This window comes from Neodiprion virginianus, chromosome 4 (genome assembly GCF_021901495.1).
Source record: "Neodiprion virginianus isolate iyNeoVirg1 chromosome 4, iyNeoVirg1.1, whole genome shotgun sequence".
Classification (NCBI taxonomy): Eukaryota; Metazoa; Arthropoda; class Insecta; order Hymenoptera; family Diprionidae; genus Neodiprion; species Neodiprion virginianus.
This window is the reverse complement of record NC_060880.1, coordinates 17,487,930-17,502,850: the sequence shown is the minus strand read 5'-3', so window position 1 is coordinate 17,502,850 and position 14,921 is coordinate 17,487,930. Positions and strand designations below refer to the sequence as shown.

The 14,921-nt window shown below is 34.0% G+C and overlaps 1 protein-coding gene across 1 annotated transcript in view; it reads right to left on the bottom strand.

Annotated features, from left to right (window-relative positions):
- The window catches only part of LOC124302994 (elongation factor-like GTPase 1), a 104,499-nt gene that overhangs the window by 34,536 nt on the left and 55,042 nt on the right, over positions 1-14,921 (bottom strand). The gene's annotated exons all lie outside the window — the stretch shown is intronic.

Below are 14,921 nucleotides of genomic sequence, written 5' to 3'. Positions count from 1 at the left end.
TTGTTGTTGGTTTTTTTTTTTTTTTTCCCTCCCCCCTAGTACTGTATATATCAGGATATGTGACCGAAGATACGTGTCGGGGATAAAAAGTACGGGATTTAAAATTGTCGAATAAGAGAAAGAAGAGAAAAAAAGAGAAAAAGAAAAACGTTGAAATAAGTTCAATCTGTACAGTTCGAATCAATTCCAAGCTTTGACATAATAGCATTTGTTGTACGTAATATATAAATTGCATGTATAATATATATAAATATCTATAGTATACCTATAATATATGTATAGGTATATGATGTATAAAACACGGAGCTGCAGTGCGCCTCTCTTATCTTTAAAATTCGCGAGAAGAAAGTTTGAAAAAGGAAATTAGAAAAAGACGGAAAAAAATACAACAAAAGAGAACAAAAAATTTAATTGAATAAAAAAAAAAAATAATTAAAAATAAAAGCTTCTTACTTGTACATAGAATGTATAGGCAGACCGTTAACCGATTGATTATTTTTCATCTATTTTATAATAATTATTGCAAATATCTATATTATATTGCCATTATTGTATAATAACAACACATATTATTAGCGTTATTAAAATCATGTCCTGTAATGATAATTATTATTTTCTTTTTACCATTTATTGTTATATCATACGTTATTATTATTATTATTATCATTATTATTGTTATATCGATACATTATAAGCATACATATTAAAAATACTGTCGATTATTATTATTATTATTATTATTATTATTATTATTATTACTATTATTACGGTATAGATTTAGATGTTATGTAATATAAATCATAGTTGACACGGTTAATAGCGATGATCGTTATTATTAAAGTTATTAGGTAATATCAATCTTAATTATTCCCGTTGTTGTTGATAATGATGTTGTTGTTATTATTATTATTATTATTATTGCTATTATCGATATCAGTATCGTTGTAGTTATTATTATCACCATGATTATAATTATTATTGCTATTATTACTGCTATCACTGCAGTTATTTTATTATTATTGTCATTATTATTATACGACACGATTCACTATTATAATATATAACGTAATAAAATATACATGTATAATTGTACACACCTTCCACCTGTACCTTTAATCTACATATACCCTGTTCAGAAATTGTATTTTACGCGTTTGCATAGGTTTTAATATACGCACATATAATATATCCGTTTGTAATGAAACGGGTTAGCTACGATCAACGGTGAAAATGTTACGCTGAACAAATCGCGAAATAATTCTGAACGAGAAGCGAGAGAAATATAAATAAGGATATGAAATAAATAGTACTAGATAGAATTTTGGTGAAAGTTGACGGAAGAAGTTACAAAAAAAAAAAAAAGAGGGAATCTACTGAATTATTTTTCATTAATTACACGTACTTAGTTACCGTAATTAAAACAGAATATTTACCTATACGGCGATGAAAAAATCGAACGTGAATCGTATGATTTTTTCATGCATATTTAGAAAAGCGCGAGTTATTAAAAACCCCGGAAGCTTTTCGTCGCAAATTTTTGCATGGAAATTTTTGCTCAACATCTCGCAGATAACAAAATTGCAATTAAAATCGTTCAAATTTAAACTAAAAATAAATTCTGTTAGACGTGCAACGTCTTTTGATTGATCGATGTCGTATGCTACCGCGATTTTTAAGCATACACGCATCAGACGACGACGACGGCTTGAAACGTGTTACATATCAAAGAAAATTTATATCTAACCCATCAGACAGTGAAATTCAAGGTTACAGACGTTCAAAGTGATGCGGAAAATAATTACATTACATTCCACAAACCAGCCAAGTCTTGTAATGATTCTGAGTTTGGGAATTTCATACTATGTACACAAATGGGATAGCATCATGGACAGTTTAATGAGTGCCCTGGTTAATTTTGACGTTGTCGTATAACGTCTCCAAATATTGAACTCCACGTATGTATTTCAAACACGGAGAAGGTCCTTAGGGGGAATTTCAGTGTGACAGGCTGAAAAATGAGATATTTTTTGGGAATTTTTTTTTTTTTTGAAAAAACGGCTCGATCGAATTATTTGGGATTTTGTGTATTTATTATTGAAGCATTGAAGTGTACGAGGAAATTTGTTTTTTTATTTTTAGTACATTTTATAAAGCAGAGGAGCGGTCGCAAAATGGCATCTCAAAAAAAAAAAAAAAAAAAACTTTCCGACGGTTGACTACATAAGTGAAGGGTAAGAATTCTTCACCTCGTGGATAATATATTATTGAATCTTGGTGAGCGGTCAATTATATGTATAACGTATTTTTTGTTAACGTTTCGGCCCGGATATGGGCCCTCCTCAGAACGATTAATTTATTTATTTAACTGTCAAGAACAAAATAAATTTTTTATAAGAAAAGTACAATCAGACATTAATTACTATAGATGTAGTACTATTAAGGCTATTGTATATTATAGGTTAGTAATTATAAATTTATTAATCGTTATGATTGAAAAAAGATAGGCTTAGAGAGTAATTTACCTTTTTATAGGAAGGGGATTAAGATACAAGTCGAATTCATAAAATACAATTTGTCGAGCCAAAGTTCTTCGAGTAACAGTAGTCATTGTCGGCTCCTCCGGTTGTTTAAAGTGTAGGAGTTACAAATTGGAGGTAATTAATTAAAAAAACTATGCATCATCACTGTCTATATGTCAATGTATTAAAAAAGTTTTAAAGAAAAGTTTTTATAGCAGTTAAATTAGTTTACGCAATGTCCAAGAAAGTGGTACTGGGATCGTTATGACCCTGTTCTCCATGTCTAACAAAAATTTTGTCGAACCGATTGGGTCAACCGGTGAATAACGACTGATGGGAGAAACAGATATGACCCAGAGTGAAGGTGAACCAGATATAAACATATATAAAAAAAAACCAAAAAAATTATATAAATTAACCTGTGCCATGGGGACAATAATTTTATGTGTATAGTCAAGGTTAAACAATGTGTGATATGTGGGCGGAGATTAGCGGTTTGTAAATATTGCTAAGATGTTCAACATCTTGTCTGAGGTTAACGGAATTAGTGTGTTACAATATTGCACATTTCTAGTAATAACCTTTTATAATAATTAGGTTCTTCACAGAGGATGTTTGTATTGTCATAGCTAAAAGTATGTTGTTTATTAGTCACATGTTTTGTTAGAGCAGTGTGACGTTCTTCATTCTCTTGTACATTGCGTTGATGTTCTTTGATTCTGGTGTTTAGATGGCGGCCAGTTTGTCCGATCGGACAATAACATAAAATTATTGTCCCTATGGCACAGGTTAATTTATATAATTTTTTTGGTTTTTTTTTATATATGTTTATATCTGGTTCACCTTCACTCTGGGTCATATCTGTTTCTCCCATCAGTCGTTATTCACCGGTTGACCCAATCGGTTCGACAAAATTTTTGTTAGACATGGAGAACAGGGTCATAACGATCCCAGTACCACTTTCTTGGACATTGCGTAAACTAATTTAACTGCTATAAAAACTTTTCTTTAAAACTTTTTTAATACATTGACATATAGACAGTGATGATGCATAGTTTTTTTAATTAATTACCTCCAATTTGTAACTCCTACACTTTAAACAACCGGAGGAGCCGACAATGACTACTGTTACTCGAAGAACTTTGGCTCGACAAATTGTATTTTATGAATTCGACTTGTATCTTAATCCCCTTCCTATAAAAAGGTAAATTACTCTCTAAGCCTATCTTTTTTCAATCATAACGATTAATAAATTTATAATTACTAACCTATAATATACAATAGCCTTAATAGTACTACATCTATAGTAATTAATGTCTGATTGTACTTTTCTTATAAAAAATTTATTTTGTTCTTGACAGTTAAATAAATAAATTAATCGTTCTGAGGAGGGCCCATATCCGGGCCGAAACGTTAACAAAAAATACGTTATACATATAATTGACCGCTCACCAAGATTCAATAATATATGACTACATAAGTGCCACAGCAAGCATCTGAACTCAAAAATTCAAAAAGATTGTGAAATTATAATAGTATAGATATCGCAGCATCGTAGGAAATTTGAAAATTTTGATTGGAAAAAGAATGGCGGCCATTTAAAAAAAAAAATAAAATCGAATTTTAAACAAAAAATTTGCAGTAAATTATGAATTAAAAAAAAGTAAACAATTAAAAAAAAAAAAAATCTACGATGCGACGATAGCGATAAGTTTTCTGAAGAGAATCCTTTTTGAACGAAGTCGATTGGACAAAATTTGACAGAGTTATGCTGTCAACCAGGTCAAAAAACATGGTTTCGAGAAAAACGCGTCTCAAGTTTCGAGAGGATAAAATTGAATGATGTAACTTAAATGTTAATATAAAACAAGCGTCGACGCTTGGTGCCAATTTCGAATACTTCTAAGCCGAATATTGCTTTTAAAATTTGTAGGCATATTCTTAAAGGTCAAAACTATCTATTTAACCAAAAAAAAAAAATCGATTTTTTTTTTTCACACTGATATTCCCCCTTAACAACTCGATTTTATACACAATTTGTTTATTTCCTGGAGCGCAGAAACGACGGAGTGCTTGTCCTGGAAGTCGAGTTTCACCAGGAAGCGGACCCGGAGCGCAAGATCCAGGAGGTAGAGAATCCGGTATTCGAAATCTGCGGAGCGCGATTTTCATACGTCCGCTTTACTCCACGGTTGTTTCTAGACTGAGGAATTCGGCTAGCGGATTTTAGATCGATGACGTCAAGAGAAGAAGAAATTTTGGGTGACGTCACTTTCTGAACATCCGAACATCCAAAATTTGGTTTCGGACTTTAATACTATGTATGATGATGTATGATGTATGATGTATGATGTATTTAGAGATACCTCATCGCGATTTTCTATTTCCCATTTAAAAAACGTGGCAAGTTTTTTTTCTTCAACTTTCGAATTTTATAACTTGTCAACGCATTAGTGTACCGATGAGACCAGAACGTATTTTTTCAGGGAATCGAACGCTCCGCAAAAAAGGTATCTTATTACTTGACTTTTGAGCTTAACTAACTTTCGAAAGAATAGATTTATCGTAAAATGAACTTGGACCTTGTTGTAGAGGATTCAATTATATCAATATAAAGGACATTGTGTTTGTACAATAACGTATCCTTCTTCTAATAAAAGCCGTATGAGGAAAGGTGGCATACAGTATGCGTGTATAATCTATGAAACCACACGCATGCGTTATAGCTCACGGTTATTATGTTACACGGATATTAAAGTCGCGGTATTAGCCGGGGAACGCGGATCTTCCACAGTGAGGAATACATACAACGGAGAAGGAGAATTATAGAAGAAGAGGCGAGAAAATGAAATTACGAATTCTTTGAAGACGTCGATAATATCGGGAATCTTTATTACCGTCGCGAGAGGAAACGAAAAACCGACAAGTCGATGTATTCAAATTGGTTAAAATCAAATATCTCGATAACCGCAGTGCTAAATAATCTGGAGAATATGAATCCTGCTCATTGGTACATGATATACTTCTGCTTATACATATACATATATGGGAATATTATATGTTGCATACGCAATATATATCTGTATAAAATTGACTGGCCACATTTTGCTTAAAAATTCGACGAGTTTCGCAAAATGAATCTCAGACGATTTTTGTTTTCTTTCATTTTTTTTCTCCCTCATTTTCTACAGACTGAATATCGAATGCTGTATAATGAGATGGTTTCTTGTTCAGGTCTTTGATGTGTCTCTAAAAAATTACAATACGTTGGACCAATGTTTTAAATATATTCAGCCCGGAATTAGATTCGATTTGAAACAGGAGCGTCGATGTACATTTTTCTTCATTTTGATATACATTACAATCGTAATGCATATGTAATAAGTTCTAAGTATCTGAAGGTCGAGCGTACAAAATTACAAGTGTTGAAAAATGTATTGAAAAAATTGTATTTTCAACTTTTTTCTCCTGGTGAGTGATAAAATTGCTTCTCGAACTTTCGGATGTAACAGTTTTGCGATTATAGAAAACTGATGAAAGATTATCAAGAATACACGGAATTTGACAATAAATTAGCGTGCCATAATCTCAAAGTGAGTGAGACGAATTGATTGAAAAAAAAACATCCATGGGGTATTCCATTTCAATTCAATCAGGTTCTGACACTCATTTTTCTGTTTTTCCCAAAACTTTTTGCGGGTGTAGCAAGATTTTTTTCCCCGAAATATCTTCTAATTCCAATGACGCTCAAAAGTCACGGAAAACGCTCTTATTGTAAATTCTGAAGAAAATTACGAAAAAGTACTGTATTTTATTCCGATTTTTTAGGTGTAAAACTCATGATAAACGATCTCTGTTTGGGCGTTTTATACAACATTCTTTATTTAACCGAAACGCGAAAAAATGTTACTTTTTAATATCGATTATGAAGAAGACAATAGAAAAGAAAAGATATTATTTACCGTCATTGTTCTTGTGCCAAAATAATCGGATTACAATACAGCATTTTTGATATTTTTCTTTTCCAGATTTTACGATAAGGGTATTTTTTACAACTTTTGACAGTCATTGCTTGTAGCGAATTTTGCTTTAGAAAAATTTCGTGAAAAACAAAAAATATGAATTTATCGGGTCGAGTTGACACGGAATGCCCTACATATTTTACAAGGGTTGATATTGTTTTAGGTATTACTCAGTAGAGGAAAAGTGCAAAATACGATTTCAACTTGTTTACTCGATCGGTAATACTCCAACACATATGCAAGGAGTATCGGGCAAATGGCAATGCGTATCTATATGCCGGGTTGCCTAGCGCACGGAGATTTTATTGATCGACTAGTTTATCTCTGTCCGAAACGGACTGAAGTTAATTAATCTGTTATTTTAATAAACACACTTGTCCAACGATGGAGACAATAAAGTATCATTGATTTTTGCTGGATGAATCCAAATTTCTACTGGCATTCGGTGGCGAATTTTTTGTTAAATTCTAGCGATTTATAAATTTGCAAAATTGTGAATATTGTATATGAGAAACAAAAAAAAAAAAAAAAAAAAACAAAAAAAGACAAGATTCAAACAAATATAGACGCTGTATGAAGGGGTTGTACTAGCTTTGCTGTTTCGGAGATCTCGACAATTTGAATATATTCAATTTCGAATGAAAAAGAATTGTTTAAGCTATAAATTTTGTATAAAATGGCGAATTATTAGAGGAATTCTTATTTTTCATGATTAGAAACGAATTCAAGTAATTTAAGCTATATAAACACGAAATCAAACAACCGCATTTACTTAGCTCATATTAATTATCCACATGTCTGTGTGCCAAGACATCAAAATTTCATAATCCGTGAATAATCGAGGCTCCGGTGGAATATCTAACGATAAATGTCTAAAAATAAGTAGGTTATCATACTGTATACGAAGTAGTTCCGCAGAGATTCGACGCTATTATTCTAATCTAGAAAATATGACCACGCAGTATCATTATTATTATTATTAATGTTGTTGTTATCATCATGAAGTTTCAACGAATAATTAATCTCAAACACAAAACTTTAACATTGTACGTGCATAGAAATTTCGCAAGTTCAATTTATGCCACTTTTGCACTCAATTCAGGCTCATCCGTCTTCGCTTTCATTTTTTTATGTTGTATAAAACGGTTATTTTGAAAATTGTTTAAAAGTGTCATAATGCGGAGTCTCTGAAGCTCTACGCATACATATTTTTCATTGTTGGATTCGTTTGAGAGCCAGTTACGATTTTGTCTCAATAAAAACTATGCGTTTTACATCAATAAATACGAGACAACCTGAATATCGTTCAACTTTATTCACCCAGCAAGTTATTAACAACATCATTGTTTGACCCTCTGTAAGCCCTGAATTTTTTCGTTTGAAACATTTATTTACAACCTGTTTTTGATGTTACTATCGATATGGTTTATGGTTATTGAAATTCTGAAGAATTTCGAATTCAAGACTGCTCCGTATACGTTTTTTATGATTAAAATTGTGGGTTAAATATTTCGTGTATCGTATAATTAAAGTGTTTCAATGGGTTTATTTCACACGCCCACAAAAAAAGAAAGTCTTGTGCTGGCGTATCGACCCATCATTTTGTATGTATTTCGACCTGCTCGACGCGAATCAGAAGTCAAAAGTGGCGTCGATGGACAAGTTGTAAAAGCTTACGATCCGATTCACCAAAAATAAAATTTTTGATTGTAGATTTACAATCTAAGCTCGTGACATACATTTTCACGTTATGGATATATTTGCTATAATGCTAAATTTGTTGAGTGTTTTTCAAACAAATTTTTGGAATCTGTATTTTTTCAAAAACATTGGAATCGTAGAAAAAACACCATAGTTTGATCATTTCGAACGTTCCAATTAAAAAACCTTGTTTCAAATTGTTTATATCTTAGCTAATGTTATCGGAATTACGTCAGCTTCATTTATATTACATAATAGAAATGGTACGTTTCTTCATTCGTCTTCACTATCATTGGTACAAGAAACACTCCCGGAGATTCTTAGTTTTTCACCTGTTTTCTAAATTTCTATTCGCACCGTGAGTTCTGTTAATGATTATAATGACTCTACAAGCGATTTATTAGGAAGTTAAAGCAACAAGGCGCGAGTAGCAAAAGCGAGGCTGCGAGGAAAGTCTAAGCAGAATGACAAACGTCGACAGGTTGAAGATGAGACCGACGAGCAAAAACGTTCACAGTTATCGGAGAATCTTTGTATACACATGGAATCGAGTGAAACGTTTCCCATTTCCAGAGAGACAGGCGGTTGTGGATTTCACTGTTGACCTAAGCCGCGAGATTTCAGGCAAAAGCTCTCTGGCTGCAAAAGCAACAGATGCTCGCTTCCGTTCTGCCTTATGGCGTGATTGTATAATGTTCTGCTCAAAGTTTCGCCTGAACAACGTTCATTTCGCGTACAATTGTTCTCTGTTTCATACAACTTCACATAAAATCTTATCGAAAAATTAAGGATTGCGATGAGAGCTGATCAGGATATATTCGATCAGCGCGGAGACCGATTTTTATGAAAGAATTACATCACATGAAGGTTGTTACTAGGACATCCATCGGGCAAAGTAAAAAGTTACCCTTCTTATCCAATTTCGAGACAATCTAATTCTTTGTGAATGACTTTTTTTAAGCGTTGAGCCTCAATTTTACGATCATAAAATAATATATAATATATATCGCATGTCTAGTGGAATAACGTCGGAGCCATCAGAAGTGTGATTTTATTGGCAAAAACGCGTATAATTTTTTTGAAATTTCATCAGGACCAAAAGGTCGTATCTATCGGCACATACGACCTTTTGCTTTTAGTTGATGAATTTATACTTGAGCTCAAGAAAAGTGTAAGAAATTCTTTATGGTAGATACGACCTTATGGGATTAATCGACGTAGGTTTTTATGGTTGAATCAGTAGCAGAAGGTTGTTATCTACCAGTACGTAAAACTGTTTGCTCTCAATTATATACTGTTATTCAATTTCAACGTTTCTGACCATATTTTCATATTTTAAGTCTATCTACGACAAAAAAAAATTAAGCCCTTTTGCCTTTTTCAACTGCAAAAAGTCATAAGATGGCGCTTAAAACTTTTTGCCATTAGACATGCGATTATATATATATATATATAATATATTGGATAAAAATAAAAAATGGAATGACCCACATGTACCTGAATTCAATACATTCAATACAGTTGTATAAAAAATATATGTATGATGCATTCCACCCCAAACTGACATACGTCGGACCGTCGCCATCGGCAATTTTGTTTATTTTTGAATATGGTGTAACATACAGAAACATCCTCTTTTACTGAGTTTTAGATTTTTGGACCACGGGTTTGATTTTTACTGCTCCCAAAATCATGAGACCACTATTTTTCGAACGAATAGCTCTAATCGATTGGCTTCAAAGTTTTTTAATGAATTCTTTGCTGGAGAACGAAAATTCTGATAGCAAAATGGAAGTGGACAAGCTTTTGGTTTAGAAGCACAGGCGGAAAAAATAATTGAAAATTGAGAAAAACCGGATAAAATATAAATTAATATTTTTCAAATTTATATATAATCTGATTTTTCTCACATTTTAATTAGTTGTTTCGTCTGTAGCTTCTAAAGGAAAAGCGTGCCCACTTCCATCCTGGTCTCAAAATTTTATTTTTTTAACAAACATTTCATCAGGAAAACTTACTAATAGCCAATCGATCAGAAATATTCATTCAAAAATTGTTTTTTCGAGTTTTTGGGAGCAGTAAAAATCAACCACATGGTTCAAAATATCAAACAACTCAGTAAATCATGCGAGCGTCTATTTTGTCGACTTTGAACGACACTCGAATGGGAACAATTGAAAGCGATCGATTCAACGATCACAAAGGCGAATTAAAAATTTGTGAGCACGGAGGGCGGGGGGGGGGGGGGGAGGAGGAGGATAAAAACACTATTTGATAGAGACTTATTCGTGATTGAAAATCGGGTACGTTTCAATTTCACGCCACCCTTTCGGCTGGAGTTACGAAATTATATGAAAGTGCGGTATTGCAAATCTGTTTGATGTACCCACGCTGGCGAAGATATAATACCTTCTCTATGCATTTAGTTTTTTATTCAGGCCATGATTCAATAACTAGTTGAAAACCAAAGACCTGTCGGTATTATCGTCTAGACAGTTTCAATTGAAATTCGAACCATTCATCGTTTGTTTCAATCGTTCAAGTTCGCACAAGTACTGCAGGTATACCGGGTTGTTTCCTTCATACGCCCCCATAGAACTGTCTAATTATAGGCAATTCAGGGTTTTCAGGGCTTGGAAGATCTAAATTCGTACCTTTTTTTTTTTTACTAAGAAAATTAATACACTTGTAGCAATTTCAGTTCGAGGGCCTTATTATTTATAGTTTCAAGAATATTTTAGAATTTTCTTCATTTAAATTAATAACAAGATGGCGACATGGAGCGTATAAGTAGCGAACGACCACGTTTTCAATCCGATGACGCAGATTCTTCGGTCATTTTTCATCCGATGGAAATGAAATCTTTATAAAATCTTGAAAACTTGTTTACCGATTCGATTTTTTGGCTAGATTTTTGTATTTCGATCACAAAACTTTTTTATAAATTTTCTATTAGCAATATCATGATCGAAGGATGAAATTTGTTGTTCATACTCGTGTATATTCGGATACAATAATTTTTTATCACACTTGGACTACGACCTTGAACCCGAAAAGGTGTTTTTGACAAAAAAAAAAAAAGAAATATATTTTTCCAAACTGTTACAAGTTGGACAGTGATGTCAGGAGATGCACCACCCCAAAACCCACAAGTTCGACGACAAAATTCTAAAACTTTCTTGAAACTATAAATAACAAAGCCATCAAGCTCAAATTTTTACAAGTGTGTTCTTTTTCTTTTTTTATTAAAACATCCTAAAAATGGAGATGATTTTAGACCGTCCAAGTCGCCGACGTTACCCGGGCGAAACTCGGAGTTTTGCTCAAAGTGTGAGTGTACCATGTATTGCCTATAATTAGGCATCCTTATGGAGCGTCTCAAGTACATAACTCGCTATAATCGGTCCATAATTCGATGAATTGCATTTTAAAGGTATTTCTTTCCGGGTCTTGATATTTGGAGAATCTGTATCCGCTCTCCCGACCAAACCAAATTTAATTCTCGCCTCGTGTGAACAGCAATAATAAAAAAAAAAAAAAAATACGAATTTTTGATTTGGAGTAAAAGAAACCGTCCTCGAAGCGTTATTGCAGATTGCACAAAAATGTCGAAGGATCAATGAGATTCGATGGGTTTTAGTATATTCCTCGTACGTGGTAGAGTAGTGTTTAATGATGTTTAAACTCTTACGTGTATTTTTTCGAACATTTAATAAATCCCGATTCCCGTGCCCCTGATTATTATAATTCAAGGTGAATTCACGCAATGCGCCCTCGACTCCCTACTCGATAACGCATGTATCGGGAATATATTAAAACTAGAGTTTGGATGATTGCCTGGTAACAGAACGATGGAAAATAGCTCAGCCACGTTGAGTAGAGAATGCCGCGTGAGTGATGGATAGCCGGATTGAAATTGAAGAAGACGTAGAGTCAACTGTCCCCGATCATTCGCGTTCCCGCAGGGAACAGCCACACTGTCAAGTCACCTTCACCGATCACTCGTCGCCACCATCCGCGTTACCTCGACTTCACTCTCCTCCGAGGCGAGCGAGAGGGACTTTGCGAGTAGGTACTCGGACTGTGTAGAAGACTGAGATAAAAAAAGGTAAAAAACGGGACCGTGATGGCCGGAGGATGAACGACCAAGGAAGACGCACGGAGAAGCGCACCGTTGGGCCAAACGCGACTGTTGTAGAATCAGTGAAACATTATATAGGTACAACAGCATTGTATTTAGGAAGATATTTGAGGAGAAGCTGGAAGGTCTTAAGGGGTTGTATACGGTTGGAATTTTCAAAAAATCGTTTTTTTTTTTTTTTTTTATTTCATTTTCTTAATGTACGTATATTTAAGAATACGCACAGAAAATTTCATATCGTTCCGGTGAATATTTTCAAAGTTACACGCAAATTTGAAAAGCCGTTTCAGAGTGCTTGAAAGTACAAGGCCGGAGCGGAAGCGCTTACCTGGAACGCTGTCTCTTTTATGCACCTGCCTATTGTAAATGTACCCTTCTAATATATTTAGATGCGTAAAGCAGCAGTGTGTTACTGTTTTTTTTATACTTGAAAGGTAAATTTTTATTTTTCTCTCCCCAAACTTTAAACGCGTTTTTCTCAAAATGGTGTTTAGAAAGTCGGTGACCAACATTACTCGAAAACGGCTAAACCGATTAGTCTCAAATTTCAACACGAGCTTGTTAAATATATTTTTTAGTAATTAATCAAAGATTTTTTCTCACCGATAAATATTTTTTTTTTTTATAAACAATTTAAGATCGAAATTTTGGTCAAAAATCGATTAAACCGCCATTTTGTCAAAAAAATTTGTTTTGCTTATTCCTTCGATTGATTACTAGATTTAACATTACTTTAACGAAATCTGTTTGGTTTTTTAATTTCTGAGGATCCAGTTCAAAGATATAGTGGTCACCGCAAAACGTCTTTTTTGAGAGGAGCTCCCGGAGATCAGCTGTAGCTCCTTTCCAAATAAATATTTTTACTAATACTGAGTCTTAAAATACAGTTAAAAGATACCATAATATGTGTACAAATTTTTAGATCAATAAATTTAAAAGTTTTCTCAGAAAAAATTCTGGAAAATTCGCTTTTTTTTGGCCTTCTAACTGTATATAACCCCTTAAGGTTGGAGAAAGACAAGTTCATCATTGATGGTCTCTGGGGTGAATTGGGCAGAGTTTATCAAGGTGTTATTTACTCGTTAAAATCGCAAACCGTTTTCGATTGAAATCGCTCCAAAATCGCATAGATGCGCTTAGATTTGTCTGAAATCACTGAGAAATTGCTTGAAATCAGTTGGGAACCACCTGAAACTGTTAAGAATAATACAACAATCTTTCGGAACTCTTTGAAATTAGTTTAAAACCGTTTCTAAAGGTTTTCAAACAATTTAGAAGACTTTTAAATCGTTCGAAACATGTCGAAATTAGGTTTAACCGGTCTGAAATCATTTGAAATAATTGAAAAACACTTTAAAAACGTTTGTCACTAGTCGAAAATAGTTTGAAATCGTTTGTGACTGTTTTAAAACTGCTTGAAATTATTTGAAGTCACTATGAAATCGTTTTAAACTAGTTCAAGTTAGTCCGAGACCGTTTGTAAGCATATTAAAACCACTTGAAATTACGTTCAACTACTTTTAAATCGTATAACAATCGTTAAGAATAGTTTGGAATCGTTGGTTATCATTTTAAAACCGCTTAAGATTACATTAAACTGTTATAAAATCATTTGAAACTCGTTGAAATTGGTTCGAAACCGTTTGTAATAATATTTAAACCGTTTAAAATCACTGTAACCCTGTTCGTAATGATTTTTCACTTGGTCCGTAAGTGACTTAGTCTCTAGAATTCATAATCAGGATTATGTATTGAATTCCTGATCCAGAGAAGTGAAACTCCGGTCATCAATGTTCCGTCCAAAGTTGAGGTAAAACTACTACTATGGACAGAATTTCGCACCATCTCATACGATGCAGATCAATCTTTCCTCTTTTCCCTTTAAACGCCATACTGACATTTCGAATAAAAACCAATCACTACGTATAAATAACGAATCCAAAGGTTACTCGGTGGAAAGGAGGGAACGTTCGTACAAGGTCAATACGGGAAACGATAGTATTTGACGGTGCGTATCAAGAGGGCTAATTGATGTCAGGCAATCTGCCCATTTCCATTTAGTTTACAGATGTATCTTACGACCTCGAGGGAAATCACCCGAGCATATAACGTCAAGTTGCGTAGACCGATGCTGGGCAACGGAGTTTGTTCGAAGAGTGAGATGACTCGAGGATGCTTGGAACGGTCAGCGGAGGATGTAATTCCTCGCGGCAAGGTGCGTAGTCAAGTGCATAACGCCCACGTCAACAGCGGAGAACGAAGTGGCGTCGAGGCGAGATATGATAATGTCGGTATGAAATCTGTGCCGCGACAGATGTATGAGAGGCAAAGAACCACGAGCAGTCCAAAGAAGTGCACAACGTATCGTGTACTGCGATCGAGTTTCACCGGAACGGAGAATCGCGAACGGCTTTCGCTGTTCATTTGCCGCTCGCATCATCATAACTCACTTCGGATACCTCTGTCAACGGTGGAATTTAACTAGCTTCCTAGATTCTCACAATCGGTGTGTATCGATGAGCAGTCGTGTGCGGACGT